The sequence below is a fragment of the Erinaceus europaeus genome, chromosome 11, assembly GCF_950295315.1.
Source record: "Erinaceus europaeus chromosome 11, mEriEur2.1, whole genome shotgun sequence".
Classification (NCBI taxonomy): Eukaryota; Metazoa; Chordata; class Mammalia; order Eulipotyphla; family Erinaceidae; genus Erinaceus; species Erinaceus europaeus.
Genome location: NC_080172.1, coordinates 114,898,279 through 114,903,607, shown reverse-complemented (window position 1 = coordinate 114,903,607; position 5,329 = coordinate 114,898,279).

The window sequence follows — 5,329 nt, the reverse complement described above, 5'->3', positions numbered from 1 at the left end:
TGGGGTGCTCTCCACTGGGTGTGCAGAACCACCTCCTGCAGGAGGGGCCTAAAACCTCCCGGGCCCCAGATGGCAGTCGCCACTCCAGTGTGCCAGCCGGACTCACCACCCCGGCCCGAAAAGGGGCAGGAGGAGTCCAGTGGAGTAGGGGGGGAGTAGGGGAGGGCGGCTGTCCACAGGTGACTCAGTCACAGGGCGGGGTACATAGTTCTGACCGTCCGGCCCCCAACCTGCACGTCCAGGAGAACAAAGGGCAGCCCAGCCCTCTTTCCTAACAAGTGACTGACTTCCCTCCTTCAGGGAACCTCAGGAAGGAGGAGCTGGTCCTCTGCCCTGCCTCCCGCCCCCAGCACAGCTGACCCCAGGGCCTCACCCAGTGACCTCCCTCAGCTGAGGTTCTTCCGGAAGAGAAGAGATAAGTCCCGGATCCGGGATTCAGGAGGCTCTGCTGTGGGAGGGAAACAGTGAGGGTGGTCAGGGCGTCTGGAGCCCTGGAAGCGGAGAGCTCGAGGGGCAGAGCAGCTGGCGAGCCAGGCACCACCCTAAGCCAGCCTGTCTGCCCTCACTCACTCGCCCCAAGAGGTTGTGCTGTCTGCCCAGCCTGCAGGGTGAGAAGCTGAGACTCTGCACTGCACCGAAGCCAAGGGCCCTGGGAAGGGAGGGGGAGAGTGATGGAGTTTGATGCTGACAGAGGGCCTGAACTGGAGTGAGAGTGTCCTGCAGACACCCCTCACGGGGAGATGAGAGCCAACCTGGCCGTCAACAATTATACTGTGAACCGCTAACCCCTCATAAGATGATTAACAAAACAAACAACAACAACAACAAAAAAAAAGGTGTGGGGGAGAAGAGTACCAGTTCAAAAAGGAAGACAGAGGACCTAGTGGGGGTTATGGGTTGTTATGTTGAGAACTGAGAAATGTGATGCATGTACAAACTATTGTATTTACTGTCAAATGTAAAACATTAATCCCCCAATAAATAAATTAAAAAAGAAAATTCCACATAAAAAATAACCAAAAACCAGAAGCCATACAAAAAGAAACAGAGACCCAGAAAGGGGAAGAGACCATTGTTCAGGGCCGGGATCTGACTGTGGGGTCCACATTCTTGGCCACGGAGCCGTGCTCCCCCCTCACCCCCTTGCCAGTATTTCTGGCTCCAAACACGCCCTCCATAAGCAGCCCCATCTTGTTACCATTGCCCCAACCTCTCTGTGCCCCCCAATCCACAGCCTTGGTGCAGGCACAGATGTGGGCTGGCAGTGGAACCCCAGGGGCCTCTGGTACCGCCTCCTGCCTGGCCCCCTGGAGTGATCAGTCCAGAGCATGAACCTGGTTTTCTTTCTTTCTTTCTTTCTTTCTTTCTTTCTTTCTTTCTTTCTTTCTTTCTTTCTTTCTTTTTTGTTTCCAGCATTATCACTGGGGCTCGGTGCCAGCACTACGAATCCACTGCACCTGGTGGCTATTTTTCCCATTTTGTTGACCTTGTTGTTGCCCTTGTTGTGGTTGTTATTGTTATCATAGCCGTTGTTGTTGGATAGCACAGAGAGAAATCGAGAGAGGAAGGGAAGACAGAGGGGGAGAGACAGATAAGACGCACCTGCAGACCTGCTTCACTACTTGTGAAGCGACTCCCCTGCAGGTGGGGAGCTGGGGGCTTGAACCGGGATCCTTATGCTGGTTCTTGTGCTTTGCACCATGTGCGCTTAACCCGCTGCGCTACTGCCCAGCCCGCCTTTCTTTCTTTCTCAAATACTTATGTATGGGGTCAGGAGTGGCGCATCTGGCTCAGCACACGTTACAATGTGCAAGGACCCAGCTTCAAGCCCCCAGTCCCCAACTGCAGGGGGAAAGCTTTGCAGGCAGTGAAACAGTGCTGCAGGGCTCTCTCTTCCTATGTCCCCCTTCTCTCTCAATTTCTGACTGTATCTACCAAATAAAGATAAAAAATTTAAATAAATAAAAATATTTATTAGATAGAAACAGCCAGAAGTCGAAAGGGAAGGGGGTGATAGAGAGAGAGAGACACCTGCAGCCCTGCATCACCACTAGCAAAGCTTTCCCCCTGCAGGTGGGGACCAAGGGCTTGAACCTGAGTCCTTAATCACTGTAACACGTGTGCTCAACTGGTACACACCACTGGCCCCTCATTTTTTTAAAAAAATATATTTGTTTATTCTTTAGTTTCCTTTTTGTTGCCCTTGTTGTTTTTTATTGTTGTAGTTATTATTGCTGTTGTTGTTGTCATCATTGTTGGATAGGACAGAGAGACATGGAGAGAGGAGGGGAAGACAGAGAGGGGGAGAGAAAGACAGACACCTGCAGACCTGCTTCACCGCCTGGGAAGCGACTCCCCTGCAGGTGGGGAGCCGGGGTTCGAACCAGGACCCTTGTTTTCTGACCTCCTCTGAGGCAGTCTGCCTGCTTCCTGTACAGGGTGGTGGCGACCCATCACAGACCACGCTGGCTCCCTTCCACCACGTTCGCTCCCCACATACACATGACCTGAGCATGGAGCCTTCGGCTGTATCTGCACTCTGGGTGACCTGAGTCTAGCTCACCATGGAGGAATGAAATACGGATCTGGGAGCAAGGAGGCCTGGGGCGGGAGGTGCTGTCAGAGAAAGACAGCAGACCACCAGATCTGAAGCAGAAGTGAGGCCACAGTTCGGGGCAAGTGACCACACTCGGCTAACGCACCTGCAATGCGGGCAGCCAGGGCGGGTGTCCAGGGTGAAAACATGACCTTCTCTTCCTATCTCACTCCCCGGCTGGGTCACCTGTCCTCAGCCCGCGGCCCCGTGGGGAGGAAGCAGATAGAGACCTATGACGTGATGGAAACTCCAGAAGTGAGGCTGAGGGGCTGGCAGACGGTTCACCTCTCAGATCCCAGGCCTCCTGACGCACGTTCAGGGTCCTACATCTGAGTCTTGGCACCACATGGGAGGCCACTGGTGACACCAGAGGCGCTCCATGGTCTCTCTCTCTCTCTCTCTCTCTCTCGCAGAGAATGAAGCACACATCCCAGGTTCAAACCTGGCCCCCACCACAGTAGAGGAAGCTTTTGTGTTCTTCCTTTGTTCTCTTTCACTCTCTTTATTATCTCATTTTAATTTTTTATTATCTTTATTGGATAGACAGAAATCGAGAGGGAAGGGGGTGACAGAGAGGGAGAGAGGCAGAGAGACACCTGCAGCCCTGCTTCACCGTTCGCAAAGATTTCCCTCTGCAGGTGAGGACCAGGGGCTTGAACCCAGGTCCTTGCACGTTATAACATGTGCGCGCAACCAGGTGGGCCACCCTCTGGCCCCTTTGCCTCCCCCCCTCCCTTTCTCCCTAGATTTATGTCTTAGTGGGGAGGGGTGAAAGAGGAGATAGAGAAGTAGAGCGTCAGCCTGGCACGTGGGTCAAACTCTCAAGTCTAGTCCTTTATCCACTGAGCCACCTCCTGGGTAGCCATCTCTCAATTTCTCTCTGAATGTCAACCTGGAGCAGTGACACTCTGGAGGCAAAAAGAAAAAGGATGAGAAAAAATGGGCTGGGGAAGCCACTGGGTGGTGGCATCACATGTATGAAGCTCATGAAAATATAAAAAGGGGGAGTTGGATGGTGGTTAAGCGCACGTGGCACAAAGCACAAGGACCGGTGTAAGGATTCCGGTTCAAGCCCCCGGCTCCCCACCTGCAGGGGAGTCGCTTCACAGGCAGTGAAGCAGGTCTACAGGTGTCTGTCTTTCTCTCGCCCCTCTTCTCTTCCCCCTCTTCTCTCTATTTCTCTCTGTCCTATCCAACAATGACATCAATAACAACAACAATAATAACTACAACAATAAAACAAGGGCAACAAAAGGGAATAAATATTAAAAAAAAAGATTTTTAAAAAAAAAAAAAGGTCTGGGAGGTGGCACAGTGGTTAGTGTTCATTTACAAGCATGAGGTCACAAGTTCAAATCACCAGCACCACGTAAAAAAAAAAAAAAAAAGGCAAACGCTAGAAGAAGTTAAAAAAAAAAAAATATATATATATATATATATATATATATATATATATGCCAGGTTGTGGCACAACTGATTGAACGCATATGTTACAATGCATAAGGATCCGGGTTCGAGCCCCTGGTCCCCACCTGCAGGAGGAAAGCTTTGCGAGTGGTGAAGCAGTGCCGCAGATGTCTCTCTCCCACACTATCTCCCCCTTTCCTCTCAATTTATAACTGTCTCTATCCAATAAGTAAATAAAGATAATTAAAAAAATTATGAGAGGCTGGGGAGCTAGCATACTTGTTAAGCAACAGACCTGCACATCTGAAGCTCAGGAGTCCCGGTTACAGGCCACCACAAACCAAAGCTGAGCAATGTTTGCTATTTAAAAATTAAGTCTTGTTTATTTTTTTAAATATATATAAACATTTTAATTTATTTATTATTGGATAGAGGCAAAGAGAAATTGAGAGAGGAGGGGGAGAAACAGAGAGGGTGAGAGACAGACACCTGCAGCCCTGCTTCACCACTTGTGAAGCTTTCCTCCTGCAGGTGGGGACCGGGGGCTTGAACCCGGGGGACCTGCCGGTGGGCGGGGTACTCATGCTGCCGCCCACAGCACCCTCCACATCACAGATGCGCTGGCAAATAACAATAAGGAAACACTCCTAACCTCCCTTTAAGTTGGCTTCTGCTTGGTTAAAATGTGCAGCTTAGTCACACGGTGCTCTGCTCTGAGTAAGAAATCAATCTATGAAAGAATCTTCAAGTTATTTTTCTCAAGTACTTCCCTGTTGTTTTGGAAGTGATGTTTGGGAATACAGATGCTTATCCTGGCTGTCATAGTCTTTGCTTTTCGATTTTGTTACATGTTTTAAGGCTCCTCTTTGAATCTTTATTTATTTAGGCTAGAGACAGAGAGAAATTGAGAGGAGAGGGAGAGAGTCAGAGAGACCTGCAGCCCTGTTTCCCCATCTGTGGAACTTTCCCTCCATGCAGGTGGGGAGTGGGAGGGTTGAACCTGGGTCCTTGTGCACTGTAATGTGTGCACTTCACCAGGTGCACCACCACCTGGTCCTTTAAAAAAAGGCTTAAGGCTCCTTTTAAAAAAACTGCTTATTTATTTATTTATCTTATTGGATAGAGACAGAGACATCTGCAGTCCTGCTTCACTGCTTGTCAAGTGGGGACGGACCAGGCGCTTGATCTGAATCCAGGGCCCTGCGCACAGTAATGTGTGCGCTTAACCAGGTGTGTCACCCCCGCTCCCCCGCTCCTTTTTCCTAAGTGATTTTCAGATTCCACCTGAGACATGAACACGAGAACTACCCCCCACACACACACCCT